The following is a 25,619-nucleotide window of genomic DNA, read 5'->3' as shown; positions in this document are numbered from 1 at the left end:
TTGTAATATATTTATTATCTTTACTATGTATGACTCCTACTGGCCACACTTCCCATTATTAGATAAAAGAAACATCCCTGTGTGTTTTCAATTATCCATTTAACGGGAGACGAACAGTGGTCGCGGAAAGGGACAGCTACAGACTTTTCATATTGCTTGTTTATAGAGTGTGTGTGTAAATAATCGTCGCTGCCTCCACAGCTGTTGTAATGTATCTATTATCTTTACTATGTATGATTCCTACTGGCCACACTTCCCATTATTAGATAAAAGAAACATCCCTGTGTGTTTTCCATTATCCATTTAGCGGGAGACGAATAGTGGTCGCGGAAAGGGACAGCTACAGACTTTTCATATTGCTTGTGTATAGAGTGTGTGTGTAAATAATCGTCGCTGCCTCAACAACTGTTGTAATATATCTATTATTTTTACTATGTATGACTCCTACTGGCCACACTACACATTATGAGATAAAAAAAACCATCCCTGTGTGTTTTCCAATATCAATTAAACAGGAGACGAACACTGGTCGCGGAAAGGGACAAGTACAGACTTTTCCTATTGCTTGTGTATAGCGTGTGGGTAAATAATCGTCGCTGCCTCCACAACTGTTGTAATATATTTATTATTCGCACTATGTATGACCCCTACTGGCCACACTGCACAGTATTAGATAAAAGAAACATCCCTGTGTGTTTTCCATTATCCATTTAGCGGGAGACGAACAGTGGTCGCGGAAAGGGACAGCTGCAGACTTTTCCTATCACTTGTACATAGCGTGTGTGTAAATAATCGTCGCTGCCTCCACAACTGTTGTAATATATCTATTATCTTTACTTTCCATCACTCCTACTGGCCACACTACACATTATTAGATAAAAGAAACATTTCAGTGTGTTTTCCATTATCCATTTAGCGGGAGACGAACAGTGGTCGCGGAAAGGGACAGCTACAGACTTTTCCTATTGCTTGTATATAGCGTGTGGGTAAATAATCGTCGGTACCTCCACAACTGTTGCAATATATTTATTATTCGCACTATGTATGACCCCTACTGGCCACACTACACATTATTAGATAAAAGAAACACCCCTGCGTGTTTTCCATTATCCATTTAGCGGGAGACGAACAGTGGTCGCGGAAAGGGACAGCTACAGACTTTTCATATTGCTTGTGTATAGAGTGTATGTAAATAATCGTCGCTGCCTCCACAGCTGTTGTAATATATCTATTATCTTTACTATGTATGACCCCTACTGGCCACACTACACAGTATTAGATAAAAGAAACATCCCTGTGTGTTTTCCATTATCCATTTAGCGGGAGACGAACAGTGGTCGCGGAAAGGGACAGCTGCAGACTTTTCCTATCATGCACTTGTACATAGCGTGTGTGTAAATAATCGTCGCTGCCTCCACAACTGTTGTAATATATCTATTATCTTTACTTTTCATCACTCCTACTGGCCACTCTACACATTATTAGATAAAAGAAACATTTCAGTGTGTTTTCCATTATCCATTTAGCGGGAGACGAACAGTGGTCGCGGAAAGGGACAGCTACAGACTTTTCCTATTGCTTGTATATAGCGTGTGGGTAAATAATCGTCGCTGCCTCCACAACTGTTGCAATATATTTATTATTTGTACTACGTATGACTCCTACTGGCCACACTTTCCATTATTAGATAAAAGAAACATCCCTGTGTGTTTTCCATTATCCATTTAACGGGAGACGAACAGTGGTCGCGGAAAGGGACAGCTACAGACTTTTCATATTGCTTGTGTATAGAGTGTTTGTGTAAATAATCGTTGCTGCCTCCACAGCTGTTGTAATATATTTATTATCTTTACTATGTATGACTCCTACTGGCCACACTTCCCATTATTAGATAAAAGAAACATCCCTGTGTGTTTTCAATTATCCATTTAACGGGAGACGAACAGTGGTCGCGGAAAGGGACAGCTACAGACTTTTCATATTGCTTGTTTATAGAGTGTGTGTGTAAATAATCGTCGCTGCCTCCACAGCTGTTGTAATGTATCTATTATCTTTACTATGTATGATTCCTACTGGCCACACTTCCCATTATTAGATAAAAGAAACATCCCTGTGTGTTTTCCATTATCCATTTAGCGGGAGACGAATAGTGGTCGCGGAAAGGGACAGCTACAGACTTTTCATATTGCTTGTGTATAGAGTGTGTGTGTAAATAATCGTCGCTGCCTCAACAACTGTTGTAATATATCTATTATTTTTACTATGTATGACTCCTACTGGCCACACTACACATTATGAGATAAAAAAACCCATCCCTGTGTGTTTTCCAATATCAATTAAACAAGAGACGAACACTGGTCGCGGAAAGGGACAAGTACAGACTTTTCATATTGCTTGTGTATAGAGTGTATGTAAATAATCGTCGCTACCTGCACAACTGTTGTAATATATTTATTATTCGCACTATGTATGACCCCTACTGGCCACACTACACAGTATTAGATAAAAGAAACATTTCAGTGTGTTTTCCATTATCCATTTAGCGGGAGACGAACAGTGGTCGCGGAAAGGGACAGCTACAGACTTTTCCAATCACTTGTACATAGCGTGTGTGTAAATAATCGTCGCTGCCTCCACAACTGTTGTAATATATCTATTATCTTTACTTTCCATCACTCCTACTGGCCACACTACACATTATTAGATAAAAGAAACATTTCAGTGTGTTTTCCATTATCCATTTAGCGGGAGACGAACAGTGGTCGCGGAAAGGGACAGCTACAGACTTTTTCTATTGCTTGTATATAGCGTGTGGGTAAATAATCGTCGGTACCTCCACAACTGTTGCAATATATTTATTATTCGCACTATGTATGACCCCTACTGGCCACACTACACAGTATTAGATAAAAGAAACACCCCTGTGTGTTTTACATTATCCATTTAGCGGGAGACGAACAGTGGTCGCGGAAAGGGACAAGTACAGACTTTTCATATTGCTTGTGTATAGAGTGTATGTAAATAATCGTCGCTACCTCCACAACTGTTGTAATATATTTATTATTCGCACTATGTATGACCCCTACTGGCCACACTACACAGTATTAGATAAAAGAAACATCCCTGTGTGTTTTCCATTATCCATTTAGCGGGAGACGAACAGTGGTCGCGGAAAGGGACAGCTACAGACTTTTCCTATTGCTTGTATATAGCGTGTGGGTAAATAATCGTCGCTGCCTCCACAACTGTTGTAATATATTTATTATTCGCACTATGTATGACCCCTACTTGCCACACTACACAGTATTAGATAAAAGAAACATCCCTGTGTGTTTTCCATTATCCATTTAGCGGGAGACGAACAGTGGTCGCGGAAAGGGACAGCTACAGACTTTTCATATTGCTTGTTTATAGAGTGTGTGTGTAAATAATCGTCGCTGCCTCCACAGCTGTTGTTATATATCTATTATCTTTACTATGTATGATTCCTACTGGCCACACTTCCCATTATTAGATAAAAGAAACATCCCTGTGTGTTTTCAATTATCCATTTAGCGGGAGACGAACAGTGGTCGCGGAAAGGGACAAGTTCAGACTTTTCATATTGCTTGTGTATAGAGTGTATGTAAATAATCGTCGCTACCTCCACAACTGTTGTAATATATTTATTATTCGCACTATGTATGACCCCTACTGGCCACACTACACAGTATTAGATAAAAGAAACATCCCTGTGTGTTTTCCATTATCCATTTAGCGGGAGACGAACAGTGGTCGCGGAAAGGGACAGCTGCAGACTTTTCCTAGCATGCACTTGTACATAGCGTGTGTGTAAATAATCGTCGCTGCCTCCACAACTGTTGTAATATATCTATTATCTTTACTTTTCATCACTCCTACTGGCCACTCTACACATTATTAGATAAAAGAAACATTTCAGTGTGTTTTCCATTATCCATTTAGCGGGAGACGAATAGTGGTCGCGGAAAGGGACAGGTACAGACTTTTCCTATTGCTTGTATATAGCGTGTGGGTAAATAATCGTCGCTGCCTCCACAACTGTTGTAATATATTTATTATTTGCACTACGTATGACTCCTACTGGCCACACTTTCCATTATTAGATAAAAGAAACATCCCTGTGTGTTTTCAATTATCCATTTAACGGGAGACGAACAGTGGTCGCGGAAAGGGACAGCTACAGACTTTTCATATTGCTTGTGTATAGAGTGTGTGTGTAAATAATCGTCGCTGCCTCCACAGCTGTTGTAATATATCTATTATCTTTACTATGTATGATTCCTACTGGCCACACTTCCCATTATTAGATAAAAGAAACATCCCTGTGTGTTTTCCATTATCCATTTAGCGGGAGACGAATAGTGGTCGCGGAAAGGGACAGCTACAGACTTTTCATATTGCTTGTGTATAGAGTGTGTGTGTAAATAATCGTCGCTGCCTCAACAACTGTTGTAATATATCTATTATTTTTACTATGTATGACTCCTACTGGCCACACTACACATTATGAGATAAAAAAACCCCATCCCTTTGTGTTTTCCAATATCAATTAAACAGGAGACGAACACTGGTCGCGGAAAGGGACAAGTACAGACTTTTCATATTGCTTGTGTATAGAGTGTATGTAAATAATCGTCGCTACCTGCACAACTGTTGTAATATATTTATTATTCGCACTATGTATGACTCCTACTGGCCACACTACACAGTATTAGATAAAAGAAACATCCCTGTGTGTTTTCCATTATCCATTTAGCGGGAGACGAACAGTGGTCGCGGAAAGGGACAGCTGCAGACTTTTCCTATCACTTGTACATAGCGTGTGTGTAAATAATCGTCGCTGCCTCCACAACTGTTGTAATATATCTATTATCTTTACTTTCCATCACTCCTACTGGCCACACTACACATTATTAGATAAAAGAAACATTTCAGTGTGTTTTCCATTATCCATTTAGCGGGAGACGAACAGTGGTCGCGGAAAGGGACAGCTACAGACTTTTCCTATTGCTTGTATATAGCGTGTGGGTAAATAATCGTCGGTACCTCCACAACTGTTGCAATATATTTATTATTCGCACTATGTATGACCCCTACTGGCCACACTACACATTATTAGATAAAAGAAACACCCCTGTGTGTTTTCCATTATCCATTTAGCGGGAGACGAACAGTGGTCGCGGAAAGGGACAGCTACAGACTTTTCATATTGCTTGTGTATAGAGTGTGTGTGTAAATAATCGTCGCTGCCTCCACAGCTGTTGTAATATATCTATTATCTTTACTATGTATGACTCCTACTGGCCACACTTCCCATTATTAGATAAAAGAAACATCCCTGTGTGTTTTCAATTATCCATTTAACGGGAGACGAACAGTGGTCGCGGAAAGGGACAGCTACAGACTTTTCATATTGCTTGTTTATAGAGTGTGTGTGTAAATAATCGTCGCTGCCTCCACAGCTGTTGTAATATATCTATTATCTTTACTATGTATGATTCCTACTGGCCACACTTCCCATTATTAGATAAAAGAAACATCCCTGTGTGTTTTCCATTATCCATTTAGCGGGAGACGAATAGTGGTCGCGGAAAGGGACAGCTACAGACTTTTCATATTGCTTGTGTATAGAGTGTGTGTGTAAATAATCGTCGCTGCCTCAACAACTGTTGTAATATATCTATTATTTTTACTATGTATGACTCCTACTGGCCACACTACACATTATGAGATAAAAAAACCCATCCCTGTGTGTTTTCCAATATCAATTAAACAGGAGACGAACACTGGTCGCGGAAAGGGACAGCTACAGACTTTTCATATTGCTTGTGTATAGAGTGTATGTAAATAATCGTCGCTACCTGCACAACTGTTGTAATATATTTATTATTCGCACTATGTATGACCCCTACTGACCACACTACACAGTATTAGATAAAAGAAACATCCCTGTGTGTTTTCCATTATCCATTTAGCGGGAGACGAACAGTGGTCGCGGAAAGGGACAGCTACAGACTTTTCCTATTGCTTGTATATAGCGTGTGGGTAAATAATCGTCGCTGCCTCCACAACTGTTGTAATATATTTATTATTCGCACTATGTATGACCCCTACTGGCCACACTACACATTATTAGATAAAAGAAACATTTCAGTGTGTTTTCCATTATCCATTTAGCGGGAGACGAACAGTGGTCGCGGAAAGGGACAGCTACAGACTTTTCCTATTGCTTGTATATAGCGTGTGGGTAAATAATCGTCGCTGCCTCCACAACTGTTGTAATATATTTATTATTTGTACTACGTATGACTCCTACTGGCCACACTTTCCATTATTAGATAAAAGAAACATCCCTGTGTGTTTTCCATTATCCATTTAGCGGGAGACGAATAGTGGTCGCGGAAAGGGACAGCTACAGACTTTTCATATTGCTTGTGTATAGAGTGTGTGTGTAAATAATCGTCGCTGCCTCAACAACTGTTGTAATATATCTATTATTTTTACTATGTATGACTCCTACTGGCCACACTACACATTATGAGATAAAAAAACCCATCCCTGTGTGTTTTCCAATATCAATTAAACAGGAGACGAACACTGGTCGCGGAAAGGGACAAGTACAGACTTTTCATATTGCTTGTGTATAGAGTGTATGTAAATAATCGTCGCTACCTCCACAACTGTTGTAATATATTTATTATTCGCACTATGTATGACCCCTACTGACCACACTACACAGTATTAGATAAAAGAAACATCCCTGTGTGTTTTCCATTATCCATTTAGCGGGAGACGAACAGTGGTCGCGGAAAGGGACAGCTACAGACTTTTCCTATTGCTTGTATATAGCGTGTGGGTAAATAATCGTCGCTGCCTCCACAACTGTTGTAATATATTTATTATTTGTACTACATATGACTCCTACTGGCCACACTTTCCATTATTAGATAAAAGAAACATCCCTGTGTGTTTTCCATTATCCATTTAACGGGAGACGAACAGTGGTCGCGGAAAGGGACAGCTGCAGACTTTTCATATTGCTTGTGTATAGAGTGTGTGTGTAAATAATCGTCGCTGCCTCCACAGCTGTTGTAATATATCTATTATCTTTACTATGTATGACTCCTACTGGCCACACTACACATTATTAGATAAAAGAAACATCCCTGTGTGTTTTCAATTATCCATTTAACGGGAGACGAACAGTGGTCGCGGAAAGGGACAGCTACAGACTTTTCATATTGCTTGTGTATAGAGTGTGTGTGTAAATAATCGTCGTTGCCTCCACAGCTGTTGTAATATATCTATTATCTTTACTATGTATGACTCCTACTGGCCACACTACACATTATTAGATAAAAGAAACATCCCTGTGTGTTTTCAATTATCCATTTAACGGGAGACGAACAGTGGTCGCGGAAAGGGACAGCTACAGACTTTTCATATTGCTTGTTTATAGAGTGTGTGTGTAAATAATCGTCGCTGCCTCCACAGCTGTTGTAATATATCTATTATCTTTACTATGTATGATTCCTACTGGCCACACTTCCCATTATTAGATAAAAGAAACATCCCTGTGTGTTTTCCATTATCCATTTAGCGGGAGACGAATAGTGGTCGCGGAAAGGGACAGCTACAGACTTTTCATATTGCTTGTGTATAGAGTGTGTGTGTAAATAATCGTCGCTGCCTCAACAACTGTTGTAATATATCTATTATTTTTACTATGTATGACTCCTACTGGCCACACTACACATTATGAGATAAAAAAACCCATCCCTGTGTGTTTTCCAATATCAATTAAACAGGAGACGAACACTGGTCGCGGAAAGGGACAAGTACAGACTTTTCATATTGCTTGTGTATAGAGTGTATGTAAATAATCGTCGCTACCTGCACAACTGTTGTAATATATTTATTATTCGCACTATGTATGACCCCTACTGACCACACTACACAGTATTAGATAAAAGAAACATCCCTGTGTGTTTTCCATTATCCATTTAGCGGGAGACGAACAGTGGTCGCGGAAAGGGACAGCTACAGACTTTTCCTATTGCTTGTATATAGCGTGTGGGTAAATAATCGTCGCTGCCTCCACAACTGTTGTAATATATTTATTATTCGCACTATGTATGACCCCTACTGGCCACACTACACATTATTAGATAAAAGAAACATTTCAGTGTGTTTTCCATTATCCATTTAGCGGGAGACGAACAGTGGTCGCGGAAAGGGACAGCTACAGACTTTTCCTATTGCTTGTATATAGCGTGTGGGTAAATAATCGTCGCTGCCTCCACAACTGTTGTAATATATTTATTATTTGTACTACGTATGACTCCTACTGGCCACACTTTCCATTATTAGATAAAAGAAACATCCCTGTGTGTTTTCCATTATCCATTTAGCGGGAGACGAATAGTGGTCGCGGAAAGGGACAGCTACAGACTTTTCATATTGCTTGTGTATAGAGTGTGTGTGTAAATAATCGTCGCTGCCTCAACAACTGTTGTAATATATCTATTATTTTTACTATGTATGACTCCTACTGGCCACACTACACATTATGAGATAAAAAAACCCATCCCTGTGTGTTTTCCAATATCAATTAAACAGGAGACGAACACTGGTCGCGGAAAGGGACAAGTACAGACTTTTCATATTGCTTGTGTATAGAGTGTATGTAAATAATCGTCGCTACCTCCACAACTGTTGTAATATATTTATTATTCGCACTATGTATGACCCCTACTGACCACACTACACAGTATTAGATAAAAGAAACATCCCTGTGTGTTTTCCATTATCCATTTAGCGGGAGACGAACAGTGGTCGCGGAAAGGGACAGCTACAGACTTTTCCTATTGCTTGTATATAGCGTGTGGGTAAATAATCGTCGCTGCCTCCACAACTGTTGTAATATATTTATTATTTGTACTACATATGACTCCTACTGGCCACACTTTCCATTATTAGATAAAAGAAACATCCCTGTGTGTTTTCCATTATCCATTTAACGGGAGACGAACAGTGGTCGCGGAAAGGGACAGCTGCAGACTTTTCATATTGCTTGTGTATAGAGTGTGTGTGTAAATAATCGTCGCTGCCTCCACAGCTGTTGTAATATATCTATTATCTTTACTATGTATGACTCCTACTGGCCACACTACACATTATTAGATAAAAGAAACATCCCTGTGTGTTTTCAATTATCCATTTAACGGGAGACGAACAGTGGTCGCGGAAAGGGACAGCTACAGACTTTTCATATTGCTTGTGTATAGAGTGTGTGTGTAAATAATCGTCGTTGCCTCCACAGCTGTTGTAATATATCTATTATCTTTACTATGTATGACTCCTACTGGCCACACTTCCCATTATTAGATAAAAGAAACATCCCTGTGTGTTTTCAATTATCCATTTAACGGGAGACGAACAGTGGTCGCGGAAAGGGACAGCTACAGACTTTTCATATTGCTTGTGTATAGAGTGTGTGTGTAAATAATCGTCGCTGCCTCAACAACTGTTGTAATATATCTATTATTTTTACTATGTATGACTCCTACTGGCCACACTTCCCATTATTAGATAAAAGAAACATCCCTGTGTGTTTTCAATTATCCATTTAACGGGAGACGAACAGTGGTCGCGGCAAGGGACAAGTACAGACTTTTCATATTGCTTGTGTATAGAGTGTATGTAAATAATCGTCGCTTCCTCCACAACTGTTGTAATATATTTATTATTCGCACTATGTATGACCCCTACTGGCCACACTACACATTATTAGATAAAAGAAACATTTCGGTGTGTTTTCCATTATCCATTTAGCGGGAGACGAACAGTGGTCGCGGAAAGGGACAGCTGCAGACTTTTCCTATCACTTGTACATAGCGTGTGTGTAAATAATCGTCGCTGCCTCCACAACTGTTGTAATATATCTATTATCTTTACTTTCCATCACTCCTACTGGCCACACTACACATTATTAGATAAAAGAAACATCCCTGTGTGTTTTCCATTATCCATTTAGCGGGAGACGAACAGTGGTCGCGGAAAGGGACAGCTACAGACTTTTCCTATTGCTTGTATATAGCGTGTGGGTAAATAATCGTCGCTGCCTCCACAACTGTTGTAATATATTTATTATTTGTACTACATATGACTCCTACTGGCCACACTTTCCATTATTAGATAAAAGAAACATCCCTGTGTGTTTTCCATTATCCATTTAACGGGAGACGAACAGTGGTCGCGGAAAGGGACAGCTGCAGACTTTTCATATTGCTTGTGTATAGAGTGTGTGTGTAAATAATCGTCGCTGCCTCCACAGCTGTTGTAATATATCTATTATCTTTACTATGTATGACTCCTACTGGCCACACTACACATTATTAGATAAAAGAAACATCCCTGTGTGTTTTCAATTATCCATTTAACGGGAGACGAACAGTGGTCGCGGAAAGGGACAGCTACAGACTTTTCATATTGCTTGTGTATAGAGTGTGTGTGTAAATAATCGTCGTTGCCTCCACAGCTGTTGTAATATATCTATTATCTTTACTATGTATGACTCCTACTGGCCACACTTCCCATTATTAGATAAAAGAAACATCCCTGTGTGTTTTCAATTATCCATTTAACGGGAGACGAACAGTGGTCGCGGAAAGGGACAGCTACAGACTTTTCATATTGCTTGTGTATAGAGTGTGTGTGTAAATAATCGTCGCTGCCTCAACAACTGTTGTAATATATCTATTATTTTTACTATGTATGACTCCTACTGGCCACACTTCCCATTATTAGATAAAAGAAACATTTCAGTGTGTTTTCCATTATCCATTTAGCGGGAGACGAATAGTGGTCGCGGAAAGGGACAGCTACAGACTTTTCCTATTGCTTGTATATAGCGTGTGGGTAAATAATCGTCGCTGCCTCCACAACTGTTGTAATATCTTTATTATTCGCACTATGTATGACCCCTACTGGCCACACTACACATTATTAGATAAAAGAAACATCCCTGTGTGTTTTCCATTATCCATTTAGCGGGAGACGAACAGTGGTCGCGGAAAGGGACAGCTACAGACTTTTCCAATTGCTTGTATATAGCGCGTGGGTAAATAATCGTCGCTGCCTCAACAACTGTTGTAATATATCTATTATTTTTACTATGTATGACTCCTACTGGCCACACTACACATTATTAGATAAAAGAAACATCCCTGTGTGTTTTCCATTATCCATTTAGCGGGAGACGAACAGTGGTCGCGGAAAGGGACAAGTACAGACTTTTCATATTGCTTGTGTATAGAGTGTATGTAAATAATCGTCGCTACCTCCACAACTGTTGTAATATATTTATTATTCGCACTATGCATGACCCCTACTGGCCACACTACACAGTATTAGATAAAAGAAACATCCCTGTGTGTTTTCCATTATCCATTTAGCGGGAGACGAACAGTAGTCGCGGAAAGGGACAGCTGCAGACTTTTCCTATCACTTGTACATAGCGTGTGTGTAAATAATCGTCGCTGCCTCCACAACTGTTGTAATATATCTATTATCTTTACTTTTCATCACTCCTACTGGCCACAATTCCCATTATTAAATAAAAGAAACATCCCTGTGTGTTTTCAATTATCTATTTAACGGAAGACGAACAGTGGTCGCGGAAAGGGACAAGTACAGACTTTTCATATTGCACGCTTGTTTATAGCGTGTGTGTGTGTAAATAATCGTCGCTACCTCCACAACTGTTGTAATATATCTATTATTTTTACTATGTATGACCCCTACTGACCACACTACACAGTACTTTATCAAAGAAACATCCCTGTGTGTTTTCAATTATCTATTTAACGGAAGACGAACAGTGGTCGCGGCAAGGGACAAGTACAGACTTTTCATATTGCACGCTTGTATATAGCGTGTGTGTGTGTAAATAATCGTCGCTACCTCCACAACTGTTGTAATATATCTATTATTTTTACTATGTATGACCCCTACTGGCCACACTACACAGTACTTTATCAAAGAAACATCCCTGTGTGTTTTCAATTATCTATTTAACGGAAGACGAACAGTGGTCGCGGAAAGGGACAAGTACAGACTTTTCATATTGCACGCTTGTACATAGCGTGTGTGTGTGTAAATAATCGTCGCTACCTCCACAACTGTTGTAATATATCTATTATTTTTACTATGTATGACCCCTACTGGCCACACTACACAGTACTTTATCAAAGAAACATCCCTGTGTGTTTTCAATTATCTATTTAACGGAAGACGAACAGTGGACGCGGAAAGGGACAAGTACAGACTTTTCATATTGCACGCTTGTATATAGCGTGTGTGTGTGTAAATAATCGTCGCTGCCTCCACAACAGTTGTAATATATCTATTATTTTTACTATGCATGACTCCTACTGATCACAATACACATTATCAGATAAAAGAAACATCCCTGTGCGTTTTCCATTATCCATTTAGCGGGAGACGAACAGTGGTCGCGGAAAGGGACAGCTGCAGACTTTTCATATTGCTTGTATAAGGCGTGTGGGTAAATAATCGTCGCTACCTCCACAACTGTTGTAATATATTTATTATTTTTACTATGTATGACTCCTACTGGTCACACTACACATTATCAGATAAAAGAAACATCCCTGTGTGTTTTCCATTATCCATTTAGCGGGAGACGAACAGTGGTCGCGGAAAGGGACAGCTACAGACTTTTCATATTGCTTGTGTATAGCGTGTGGGTAAATAATCGTCGCTGCCTCCACAACTGTTGTAATATATTTATTATTCGCACTATTTATGACTCCTACTAGCCACACTACACAGTATTAGATAAAAGAAACATCCCTGTGTTAATTCCATTATCCATTTAACGGGAGACGAACACTGGTCGCGGAAAGGGATAAGTACAGACTTTTCATATTGCTTGTACATAGCGTGAGTGTAAATAATCGTCGCTACCTCCACAACTGTTGTAATATATCTATTATTTTTACTATGTATAACTTTTACTGGTCCTTCTACACATTATTACATAACAGAAACATCCCTGTGTGTTTTCCATTATCAATTAAACGGGGGACGAACACATGGGATACAAGTGTCAATACAATTTAATAAATTGATGATTTAATTACCGCACAAGACTGAAGCAATGACTGTTTGTTTATAATATCTGTGAGATAGGAAGATCCAGCGCTCAATGAATGTGACCCCCGAGTCACATCGTTAACTCCTAATTAAGAACTGTCGATTTAAATTTACATCATCATTATAATTACAGAAAACACCGGCGTTGCATTGGCCCTTGATGACAGGTCTTTCACCACGATGCCAGATGTCAGCGATACTATCAAAATTTCACAGGCAGCTATTTCTGAATGAAATAATCCAGAAAGGTGATGGTCTTTAACCAACCAGATTGCTACTTACTTTGCTTAAGCGCCGCCTTTTTCAGTGAGTGACTCTTTTCCAAATACAGCAACAACCAATAAAAGATGTTGAATAATGCCTTATATGGCTTAAGATAGAAAAGTCACCATTGAAAATACAGGGCAAAACTTATAAAAATTATAAAAAGATAAATTATAACATAAACTGTAAGTAAAGAATCGGATACCATACACTGAACAGTTGTAATATTTATTATGTGTTAAAATTATAATAGACAGTGCATAACTGTAATATTATAAGAATGGTATAATTTGTTTCCGACAAGTAAGTTTTAAGTAATAAAACTTGTCATAAGTAAAGTTTCTCGTTAGGAACTAAGAAACGTCTTTGAAGTAATATATATTTTTTATTCTTATAGATATACCTACTGCGTCCGATAATGCACGGGTAATGCAAAATGGCAAGAATGAGGACATTAGACCCATAGATGGTTCCCTGTTTGTGATTGTGTCTTCACAAACATGGCTCTGCAAGTACGCGCATACATCTGTGAGGCAAAAGAAGGTAGTTGTCATGCCATTTGAGTATTGAATAGAATTGCATGCTTCTACTAAATTTACAATTGTCTACAGTTTATTATACTACAGAGAACAGAAGACCTTACTGAAACAAATGTCGGTCCAGTAGGATTCATACATAGTAAAAATAATCATGATATTTCAACAGTTGTGGAGGTAGCGACGATTATTTACCCACACGCTACATACAAGCAATATGAAAAGTCTGTAGTTGTCTGTAGTTGTCCCTTTCCGCGACCAGTGTTCTTCTCCTGTTTAATTGATATTGGAAAATACAAAGGGATGTTTCTTTGATCTAATAATGTGTAGAGTGACCAGTAGGAGTCATACATAGTAAAAATAGAAAAGATCTTACGACAGATGTAGAGGTAGCGACGATTATTTACCCACATGCTATATACAAGCAATATGAAACGTCTGTAGTTGTCCCTTTCCGCGACCAGTGTTCGTCTCCTGTTTAATTGATATTGGAAAACACACAGGGATGTTTTTGTTAAATAATAATGTGTAGAGTGACCAGTAGGAGTCATACATAGTAAAAATAATAAATCTATTACAACAGTTGTGGAGGTAGCGACGATTATTTCCTACACTGAATAGACAAGCAATATGAAAAGTCTGTAGTTGTCCCTTTCCGCGACCAGTGTTCGTCTCCTGTTTAATTGAAATTGGAAAACACACAGCGATGGTTCTTTTATATAATAATGTGTATACTGACCAGTAGGAGTCATACATAGTAAAAATAATCATTATATTACAACAGCTGTGGAAGTAGTGACCACTATTTAACCACACGCTATAAGCAAGCAATATGAAAAGTCTGTAGTTGTCCCTTTCCGCGACCAGTGTTCGTCTCCTGTTTAATTGATATTGGAAAACAAACAGGGATGTTTCTTTTATATAATAATGTGTAGACGGTCCAGTAGGAGTCATACATAGTAAAAATAAGAAAAAATATTACAACAGTTGTGGAAGTAGTGACCACTATTTACTGACACGCTACAGCCAAGGAATATGAAATGTCTGTAGATGTCCCTTTCCGCGACCAGTGTTCGTCTCCTGTTTAATTGATATTGGAAAACACACAGGGATGTTTCTTTTATATAATAATGTGTAGACGGTCCAGTAGGAGTCATATCATTATGTTTCAACAGCTGTGGACGTAGTGACCACTATTTACTGACACGCTATATCCAAGCAATGTGAAAAGTCTGTAGTTGTCCCTTTACGCGACCACTGTTCGTCTCCTGTTTAATTGATATTGGAAAACACACAGGGATGTTTCTTTTATATAATAATATGTAGACGGTCCAGTAGGAGTCATATCATTATGTTTCAACAGTTGTGGAGGTAGTGACCACTATTTACCCACATGCTATAAGCGAGCAATATAAAAAGTCTGTAGTTGTCCCTTTCCGCGACCAGTGTTCGTCTCCTGTTTAATTGATAAGAGAAAACACACATGGATGTTTCTTTGATATAACAATGTGTAAAGTAACCAGTAGGGGTCATCCATAGCAAAAATATTCTATATATTACAACAGCTGTGGGGGTAGTGACCATCATTTACCCACGCGCTATATCCAATCAATATGAAAAGTCTGTAGTTGTCCCTTTCCGCGACCAGTGTTCGTCTCCTGTTTAATTGATATTGGAAAACACACAGGGATGTTTCTTTGATATAATAATTTGTAGAGTGACCAGTAGGAGTCATACATAGTAAAAATAATAAATATATTACAACAGTTGTGGTGGTACCGACGATTACTTCCTACACTCAATAGAAAAGCAATGTGAAAAGTCTGTGGTTGTCCCTTTCCGCGACCAGTGTTCGTCTCCTGTTTAATTGATATTGGAAAACACACAGGGATGTTTCTTTTACATAATAATGTGTAGACGGTCCAGTAGGAGTCATACATAGTAAAAATAATAAAAATATTACAAAAGTTGTGGAGGTAGCGACGATTATTTCCTACACTGAATAGACAAGCAATGTGAAAAGTCTGTAGTTGTCCCTTTCCGCGACCAGTGTTCGTCTCCTGTTTAATTGAAATTGGAAAACACACAGCGATGGTTCTTTTATATAATAATGTGTATACTGACCAGTAGGAGTCATACATAGTAAAAATAATCATTATATTACAACAGCTGTGGAAGTAGTGACCACTATTTAACCACACGCTATAAGCAAGCAATATGAAAAGTCTGTAGTTGTCCCTTTCCGCGACCAGTGTTCGTCTCCCGTTTAATTGATATTGGAAAACACACAGGGATGTTTCTTTGATATAATAATGCGTAGACGGTCCAGTAGGAGTCATACATAGTAAAAATAATAAATATATTACAACAGTTGTGGAGGTAGCGACGATTATTTCCTACACTGAAAAGACAAGCAATGTGAAAAGTCTGTAGTTGTCCCTTTCCGCGACCAGTGTTCGTCTCCTGTTTAATTGATATTGGAAAACACACAGGGATGTTTCGTTTGTATAATAATGTGTAGACGGTCCAGTAGGAGTCATACATAGTAAAAATTATATATATATTACAACAGCTGTGGACGTAGTGACCACTATTTACCCACGCGCCATATCCAATCAATATGAAAAGTCTGTAGTTGTCCCTTTCCGCGACCAGTGTTCGTCTCCTGTTTAATTGATATTGGAAAACACACAGCGATCTTTCTTTTATATAATAATGTGTAGACGGTCCAGTAGGAGTCATATCATTATGTTTCAACAGTTGTGGAGGTAGTGACCACTATTTACCCACATGCTATAAGCAAGCAATATGAAAAGTCTGTAGTTGTCCCTTTCCGCGACCAGTGTTCGTCTCCCGTTTAATTGATATTGGAAAACACACAGGGATGTTTCTTTGATATAATAATGTGTAGAGTGACCAGTAGGAGTCATACATAGTAAAAATAATAAATATATTACAACAGTTCTGGAGGTAGTGACGATTACTTCCTACACTGAATAGACAAGCAATGTGAAAAGTCTGTAGTTGTCCCTTTCCGCGACCAGTGTTCGTCTCCTGTTTAATTGATATTGGAAAACACACAGGGATGTTTCTTTTACATAATAATGTGTAGACGGTCCAGTAGGAGTCATACATAGTAAAAATAATAAAAATATTACAACAGTTGTGGAGGTAGCGACGATTATTTCCTACACTGAAAAGACAAGCAATGTGAAAAGTCTGTAGTTGTCCCTTTCCGCGACCAGTGTTCGTCTCCTGTTTAATTGATATTGGAAAACACACAGGGATGTTTTTGTTATATAATAATGGGTAGAGTGGCCAGTAGGGGTCATGCGTAGTAAAAATAACACATATATATATTACAACAGTTGTGGACGTAGTGACCACTATTTACCCACGCGCCATATCCAATCAATATGAAAAGTCTGTAGTTGTCCATTTCCGCGACCAGTGTTCGTCTCCTGTTTAATTGATATTGGAAAACACACAGCGATCTTTCTTTTATATAATAATGTGTAGACGGTCCAGTAGGAGTCATATCATTATGTTTCAACAGTTGTGGAGGTAGTGACCACTATTTACCCACATGCTATAAGCAAGCAATATGAAAAGTCTGTAGTTGTCCCTTTCCGCGACCAGTGTTCGTCTCCCGTTTAATTGATATTGGAAAACACACAGGGATGTTTCTTTGATATAATAATGTGTAGAGTGACCAGTAGGAGTCATACATAGTAAAAATAATAAATATATTACAACAGTTCTGGAGGTAGTGACGATTACTTCCTACACTGAATAGACAAGCAATGTGAAAAGTCTGTAGTTGTCCCTTTCCGCGACCAGTGTTCGTCTCCTGTTTAATTGATATTGGAAAACACACAGGGATGTTTCTTTTACATAATAATGTGTAGACGGTCCAGTAGGAGTCATACATAGTAAAAATAATAAAAATATTACAACAGTTGTGGAGGTAGCGACGATTATTTCCTACACTGAAAAGACAAGCAATGTGAAAAGTCTGTAGTTGTCCCTTTCCGCGACCAGTGTTCGTCTCCTGTTTAATTGATATTGGAAAACACACAGGGATGTTTTTGTTATATAATAATGGGTAGAGTGGCCAGTAGGGGTCATGCGTAGTAAAAATAACACATATATATATTACAACAGTTGTGGACGTAGTGACCACTATTTACCCACGCGCCATATCCAATCAATATGAAAAGTCTGTAGTTGTCCATTTCCGCGACCATTGTTCGTCTCCTGTTTAATTGATATTGGAAAACACACAGCGATGGTTCTTTTATATAATAATGTGTATACTGACCAGTAGGAGTCATAAATAGTAAAAATAATCATTATATTTCAATAGTTGTGGAGGTAGCGACGATTTTTTACCCACGCGCTACATACAAGCAATATGAAAAGTCTGTAGTTGTCCCTTTCCGCGACCAGTGTTCGTCTCCGGTTTAATTGATATTGGAAACACGCAGGGATGTTTCTTTGATCTAATAATGTGTAGAGTGACCAGTAGGAGTCATACATAGTAAAATTAATAAATATATTACAACAGTTGTGGAGGTAGTGACGATTTTTTACCCACGCGCTACATACAAGCAATATGAAAAGTCTGTAGTTGTCCCTTTCCGCAACCAGTGTTCGTCTCCTGTTTAATTGATATTGGAAAACACACAGGGATGTTTCTTTGATATAATAATGTGTAGAGTGACCAGTAGGAGTCATACATAGTAAAATTAATAAATATATTACAACAGTTGTGGAGGTAGCGACGATTTTTTACCCACGCGCTACATACAAGCAATATGAAAAGTCTGTAGTTGTCCCTTTCCGTGACCAGTGTTCGTCTCCTGTTTAATTGATATTGGAAAACACACAGGGATGTTTCTTTGATATAATAATGTGTAGAGTGACAAGTAGGAGTCATACATAGTAAAAATAATAAATATATTACAACAGTTCTGGAGGTAGCGACGATTACTTCCTACACTCAACAGACAATCAATATGAAAAGTCTGTAGTTATCCCTTTCCGCGACCAGTGTTCGTCTCCTGTTTAATTGATATTGGAAAACACACAGGGATGTTTCTTTTACATAATAATGTGTAGACGGTCCAGTAGGAGTCATACATAGTAAAAATAATAAATATATTACAACAGCTGTGGACGTAGTGACCACTATTTACCCACGCGCCATATCCAATCAATATGAAAAGTCTGTAGTTGTCCCTTTCCGCGACCAGTGTTCGTCTCCTGTTTAATTGATATTGGAAAACACACAGCGATCTTTCTTTTATATAATAATGTGTAGACGGTCCAGTAGGAGTCATATCATTATGTTTCAACAGTTGTGGAGGTAGTGACCACTATTTACCCACATGCTATAAGCAAGCAATATGAAAAGTCTGTAGTTGTCCCTTTCCGCGACCAGTGTTCGTCTCCCGTTTAATTGATATTGGAAAACACACAGGGATGTTTCTTTGATATAATAATGTGTAGAGTGACCAGTAGGAGTCATACATAGTAAAAATAATAAATATATTACAACAGTTCTGGAGGTAGTGACGATTACTTCCTACACTGAACAGACAAGCAATGTGAAAAGTCTGTAGTTGTCCCTTTCCGCGACCAGTGTTCGTCTCCTGTTTAATTGATATTGGAAAACACACAGGGATGTTTCTTTTACATAATAATGTGTAGACGGTCCAGTAGGAGTCATACATAGTAAAAATAATAAAAATATTACAACAGTTGTGGAGGTAGCGACGATTATTTCCTACACTGAAAAGACAAGCAATGTGAAAAGTCTGTAGTTGTCCCTTTCCGCGACCAGTGTTCGTCTCCTGTTTAATTGATATTGGAAAACACACAGGGATGTTTCGTTTGTACAATAATGTGTAGACGGTCCAGTAGGAGTCATACATAGTAAAAATAATAAATATATTACAACAGCTGTGGACGTAGTGACCACTATTTACCCACGCGCCATATCCAATCAATATGAAAAGTCTGTAGTTGTCCCTTTCCGCGACCAGTGTTCGTCTCCTGTTTAATTGATATTGGAAAACACACAGGGATCTTTCTTTTGTATAATAATGTGTAGAGTGACCAGTAGGAGTCATATCATTATGTTTCAACAGTTGTAGAGGTAGTGACCACTATTTACCCACATGCTATAAGCAAGCAATATGAAAAGTCTGTAGTTGTCCCTTTCCGCGACCACTGTTCGTCTCCCGTTTAATTGATATTGGAAAACACACATGGATGTTTCTTTGATATAATAATGTGTAGAGTGACCAGTAGGAGTCATACATAGTAAAAATAATAAATATATTACAACAGTTCTGGAGGTAGCGACGATTACTTCCTACACTCAACAGACAATCAATATGAAAAGTCTGTAGTTATCCCTTTCCGCGACCAGTGTTCGTCTCCTGTTTAATTGATATTGGAAAACACACAGGGATGTTTCTTTTACATAATAATGTGTAGACGGTCCAGTAGGAGTCATACATAGTAAAAATAATAAATATATTACAACAGCTGTGGACGTAGTGACCACTATTTACCCACGCGCCATATCCAATCAATATGAAAAGTCTGTAGTTGTCCCTTTCCGCGACCAGTGTTCGTCTCCTGTTTAATTGATATTGGAAAACACACAGCGATCTTTCTTTTATATAATAATGTGTAGACGGTCCAGTAGGAGTCATATCATTATGTTTCAACAGTTGTGGAGGTAGTGACCACTATTTACCCACATGCTATAAGCAAGCAATATGAAAAGTCTGTAGTTGTCCCTTTCCGCGACCAGTGTTCGTCTCCCGTTTAATTGATATTGGAAAACACACAGGGATGTTTCTTTGATATAATAATGTGTAGAGTGACCAGTAGGAGTCATACATAGTAAAAATAATAAATATATTACAACAGTTCTGGAGGTAGTGACGATTACTTCCTACACTGAATAGACAAGCAATGTGAAAAGTCTGTAGTTGTCCCTTTCCGCGACCAGTGTTCGTCTCCCGTTTAATTGATATTGGAAAACACACAGGGATGTTTCTTTTACATAATAATGTGTAGACGGTCCAGTAGGAGTCATACATAGTAAAAATAATAAAAATATTACAACAGTTGTGGAGGTAGCGACGATTATTTCCTACACTGAAAAGACAAGCAATGTGAAAAGTCTGTAGTTGTCCCTTTCCGCGACCAGTGTTCGTCTCCTGTTTAATTGATATTGGAAAACACACAGGGATGTTTCGTTTGTACAATAATGTGTAGACGGTCCAGTAGGAGTCATACATAGTAAAAATAATAAATATATTACAACAGCTGTGGACGTAGTGACCACTATTTACCCACGCGCCATATCCAATCAATATGAAAAGTCTGTAGTTGTCCCTTTCCGCGACCAGTGTTCGTCTCCTGTTTAATTGATATTGGAAAACACACAGGGATCTTTCTTTTGTATAATAATGTGTAGAGTGACCAGTAGGAGTCATATCATTATGTTTCAACAGTTGTAGAGGTAGTGACCACTATTTACCCACATGCTATAAGCAAGCAATATGAAAAGTCTGTAGTTGTCCCTTTCCGCGACCACTGTTCGTCTCCCGTTTAATTGATATTGGAAAACACACATGGATGTTTCTTTGATATAATAATGTGTAGAGTGACCAGTAGGAGTCATACATAGTAAAAATAATAAATATATTACAACAGTTCTGGAGGTAGTGACGATTACTTCCTACACTGAATAGACAAGCAATGTGAAAAGTATGTAGTTGTCCCTTTCCGCGACCAGTGTTCGTCTCCTGTTTAATTGATATTGGAAAACACACAGGGATGTTTCTTTTACATAATAATGTGTAGACGGTCCAGTAGGAGTCATACATAGTAAAAATAATAAAAATATTACAACAGTTGTGGAGGTAGCGACGATTATTTCCTACACTGAATAGACAAGCAATGTGAAAAGTCTGCAGTTGTCCCTTTCCGCGACCAATGTTCGTCTCCCGTTTAATTGATATTGGAAAACACACAGGGATGTTTCTTTTATATAATAATGTGTAGACGGTCCAGTAGGAGTCATACATAGTAAAAATAATAAATATATTACAACAGCTGTGGACGTAGTGACCACTATTTACCCACGCGCCATATCCAATCAATATGAAAAGTCTGTAGTTGTCCCTTTCCGCGACCAGTGTTCGTCTCCTGTTTAATTGATATTGGAAAACACACAGCGATGGTTCTTTTTTATAATAATGTGTATACTGACCAGTAGGAGTCATAAATAGTAAAAATAATCATTATATTTCAACAGTTGTGGAGGTAGCGACGATTTTTTACCCACGCGCTACATACAAGCAATATGAAAAGTCTGTAGTTGTCCATTTCCGCGACCAGTGTTCGTCTCCTGTTTAATTGATATTGGAAAACACACAGGGATGTTTCTTTGATATATTAATGTGTAGAGTGACCAGTAGGAGTCATAAATAGTAAAATTAATAAATATATTACAACAGTTGTGGAGGTAGCGACGATTTTTTACCCACGTGCTACATACAAGCAATATGAAAAGTCTGTAGTTGTCCATTTCCGCGACCAGTGTTCGTCTCCCGTTTAATTGATATTGGAAAACACACAGGGATGTTTCTTTGATATATTAATGTGTAGAGTGACCAGTAGGAGTCATACATAGTAAAAATAATAAATATATTACAACAGTTGTGGAGGTAGCGACGATTACTTCCTACATTCAATAGACAAGCAATATGATAAGGTATGATAAGTTTGTGTGAAGTATTACAGTGTAAAGGAACTGCTGGACATATAGAGCACCATATTGTGTTTACAGGCTGTTGTCAGGGATTCCGTAAATTCAGATCAACAACCCACTCAAAATACTGGACTCAACCCATGCCACTTCACTCAATATATTTTTGTATTACAAAAGAGTTGGCATTTTATTTAGTCGTGGTAGAATGGAGATTTAATATTTGAAACCTCATGCTGCGCTTTTGGTTCCAAATTCAATTTAGCATGGTTAAATCTACAGGTAACCTAGCTCTACATTGAAAACACAGTATGTTTATGTCCTAAATATGATGCGCTGCCCTTTTGAAGCTTTTAGGTCAGGGGTATAAAAATATTTCTAAGTTGAAAACATGAAACAAGATACCGGTATATTTTCTGAGAAATTCCACTTATCAAACTGTGCACTGCACCTCCTCTATTTTAGTATGGAAACTGTTCCCTAAATTTCAAAAGAATGCATGCAGTGCTTAAAATGTTTAAGTAGAAAAAATATAAGTAACCCAATGAAAAACAGCTGTATTTTTTCAGAAAATCCAAAAATTGAAATCAAACCTCACACAGCACCTGTCCTATTAATACACAAAGTTTGAGAAGAATCTATGCTGTAGTTTTCAAGTTATAAGTCACACTAGAAAATGTCCTCGGAAAGATTAAATCCCCGACCTTTTATGGTTAAGAAACCATTAATTTCAAGCAGGGCTCATGGAAATAACATTAAGGTTGCCTGACTGGCTAACTTAATTTTCTTGTGAACTATAACACATTATTCAGTTGACAAATGTGAAACGAGAATATCATGTTAAAATTGTCACAAGCTAGATATGATAAATAGCTGAGTTCTGATATTAAGGATGTACTTGTCATGCTTGAGATGATCCATTGTTGTAGTTCTGCAAGTGACAGAAACCCAATTGATTTTGACTGTATTTCTAACAAAAGTAACATTCACTGAAACTTGAATACCAGATTTTATTCCTTGTATTGGGAAGTGTAAAAGTGCATTAACACTGTCACACACGCTTTATTTGTAAATTTAAGTTTAAAGCACAGATGGAATGAAATTAAGACTTAAAACTAAGTACCATACCACAATAAAACTTTTCACAGTTTGCAGTTATTGAAGCATTTATTTTGTGATATATTTACAGTAGGGCTGGGACGAGTTCAAATTTACTACCCGGTTACCCGATCCCCTATTACCCGGGTACCCACTGTAAGTCTCAAGAGTAGGGAACAAAATGTCAGATTGGTAATTGTTTTACCGCAGCCCTGGCTAAAGCTATTCAGATACATGTATCAAACAATCAGATCATGCATACACTGAAGTTGACTGAAGCTTTATTTTTACTCAAACATTTACAAGTCAAAAGGAATGAGTGCATCGTCAGAAAATAATCTTAACATTAGCGACTTGTAGTGTAACCATTGAGCTATAGTATGTTTTTGTCTTTAAACAAAATATAACGTGACTAACCACGGGTCTGGGTAGTCCTGTGGGTACCCGGGTCCTATTCAGGGCCCACAAGACTCGAGTACCCGAGTCACCCGTCCCAGCCCTAATTTGCAGTGTTAAATGGTAGTGTTTTCTATTTTGGAAACAGAACACAAACTCAACATATGAGTGTTAGAACATAGAGACTTTCAACACATCCTTTTGTCTAACATTGTGCATGATACACAAAAAATAATAACGGGTGGTATAAAATGATTTCACAAGGTTTGGTTGAAAAGCAGTGCCGCTTATTATTAATGGCTAAAATGACAATACATGAGCAAACTCGATTATTTACAGACCGCCGTCATTTAGTTGAGTTGAAATATTGGTGAGTGCTTCGTTAAACAACAACAAACAAACAAATCTGACACAACTAACCCAAAGGATCTAAGAGGCACGCGTGGATAACATAAGATACTAAAAGATATGTCTTGAGCCATATCGATTTTAATCATACTTGGTGGCAAACAAATTTAGCATTCGCACTGTTGACACAACCACAATAAAACCGACCATAACCCACCTAAGAGACTTCCTGGCAGTTATAGTTAGCGATCTGTACGTTAATATAACAACAAGCCGACCTTCGACAGTAAACAAATGCGTAAACAGATCCGCCATGACAGTAGCACTGAGCGCAAGTAATTAATGGGAAGAGTCGCGTCCCTTGCAAGATGTATACCACTCGATAAACGTAGCGCTGTGGCCTGGTCTGGGAAAGGGACGTATACTGACTCGACCGAAATGTTTACACCCGAACGAGAGGCGGAAGCACCGAGCAGCTATACTTCTTTCAGCAGAGCCATTTCCTATATTAGTAAAACATAATGAAACTCGATTGTCGGATAAAATAGTTATTGTATGGTCTGTGTTATCGTTAAGAGAAACTAAAATCGATGTTAGTTTGAGAAAAAGATCTTTTTACTATCGCTTTCTTGTGCTTTAAACCCCTTGCAATAGATACAACAGCTCGTTTATATCACAAAGAAGATGCCACGCATAAACTCAAAGTTAGTTGTGATAAGATACACGACATGAAACCATTAACAATTTTTGGTTTTGTTTTTTAAATTGTTAGGTTGTTATTTTGCTGACTCGTACACAAAATATGGAGGACCTGTACACAAACCTAGATGATCCATACACAAATTTAGAGGACCGTATACACATTTTGAGGACCCGTACACAAATTTGGACGACCCGTACCCATTTATTTGCAAATTTGTTGCATTTGAAGCGAGTCGGTATTAAACCAAGATGTCCGAAACCGAACTGCATTAACCATGCAT

General features: G+C 38.3%; 1 protein-coding gene across 1 annotated transcript in view; it reads right to left on the bottom strand.

Annotated features, from left to right (window-relative positions):
* Nucleotides 1–25,126, bottom strand: part of LOC124113717 (exocyst complex component 7-like) — a 56,624-nt gene extending 31,498 nt beyond the window's left edge. Inside the window, exon 1 of the mRNA XM_048392097.1 lies at nucleotides 25,077–25,126. The gene's annotated coding sequence lies outside the window, so the exon portion shown is untranslated. The remainder of the gene's footprint in view (nucleotides 1–25,076) is intronic.
* Nucleotides 25,127–25,619: the final 493 nt, after the last annotated feature.

Source organism: Haliotis rufescens, unplaced genomic scaffold (genome assembly GCF_023055435.1).
Source record: "Haliotis rufescens isolate VD_foot unplaced genomic scaffold, xgHalRufe1.0.p SCAF_11, whole genome shotgun sequence".
Lineage (NCBI taxonomy): Eukaryota > Metazoa > Mollusca > Gastropoda > Lepetellida > Haliotidae > Haliotis > Haliotis rufescens.
The sequence above is the reverse complement of the archived record's forward strand: the minus strand, read 5'-3'. Positions and strand labels throughout refer to the sequence as shown.